Source organism: Morone saxatilis, unplaced genomic scaffold, assembly GCF_004916995.1.
Source record: "Morone saxatilis isolate NCDOM2014 unplaced genomic scaffold, NCSU_SB_2.0 Contig15, whole genome shotgun sequence".
Classification (NCBI taxonomy): Eukaryota; Metazoa; Chordata; class Actinopteri; family Moronidae; genus Morone; species Morone saxatilis.
In genome coordinates, this window is record NW_023339707.1 from 26,216,036 (window position 1) to 26,217,130 (window position 1,095).

At 39.8% G+C, this 1,095-nt stretch overlaps 1 protein-coding gene across 1 annotated transcript in view; it reads left to right on the forward strand.

The window, feature by feature from the left end:
- LOC118324142 (plexin A3-like) overlaps positions 1-1,095 on the forward strand; it is a 10,844-nt gene that overhangs the window by 8,612 nt on the left and 1,137 nt on the right. The window lies entirely within an intron of this gene.

Here is a 1,095-nt window from a genome sequence, read left to right on the forward strand (position 1 = left end):
GTGTGTGTGTGTGTGTGTCGTCAGCTGCACAGGAAGCCATAGTTGTTGAACCCAACTCTGCTTCCTCTCAACGGTACAATAAGAGTTTTAACATGGGACACACACACACACACTGATATATTCTGGGTGTGATGTCAGTAAACAGATGTTGGAGTTCTCTGTTGATGAGACACAAACATTAACTACAACCTGGAGTGTCCACAGACTTTTGGCCATGTTGTGAAGCAGCTTCATCATCATCATCATCACTGTAGTTTAATGTGATTGACAGGTAGAGAGACACAGAGGGAGATCAGTCCTCAGTCTCACTGCAGTGTTACATAAGCACTCACACACACATTCACATGAAGCTCCAGCAGCCAATCAGAAGGGCCGGCTGGTTCCCGCAGAATGAAACAGAACAGGACCGTCTGATTAAAACCTGCTCCCAATCAACCCGTTCAATCTGTTCTGATCATCAATGAAGTCACCAATCACTCCGATCAGAATCAATCCAACAGAAGGAGAAAGAATAATGGAAGTTCTGCATTAGATATATATTTATATATTAGATTCTCTCTCAGGTGATGAACTCCACCTGCAGCAGCTGTGTGTGTGTGTGTCAGATTGATTTTATGGATCCTTGGTGTGTTCAAATGTGAGAGATCAACAATAATATGAGCTTGTTTCTGTCTTTTTCCAGAATTAGTTGAGGTAACATACGACTGTTGATGCCAGAGTCTCTTCAGTTTATTCACAATTCAGTTTCCTTTTCATAAAATATAAAACTTCACTTGTGAAAGATGTTTACGAACTGTTTTCACGTTTAATATATTAAATCGTGTTATGTGCTATTGTACATCATTTGAATTTAAATGTTTCTTAATGTTTTATACGATCTAGTATTTAATTTCTAGAAGCAGATTCGTGTCCACAGTTTAAACTGGATGCGTCAGAGCGAATAAACCGTGTGAAAGTATGAGAATGAAATCTGCTAAATCAGCTGTTTTATGAATGAAGTCTGGCACAGAGGAGATACAGTGTCTCTGTTTTCTTAAAAGAAAACCTGATAATGAGGTCAGAGAGGAGACAGGACTCCCTCTGTGTGTGTGTGTG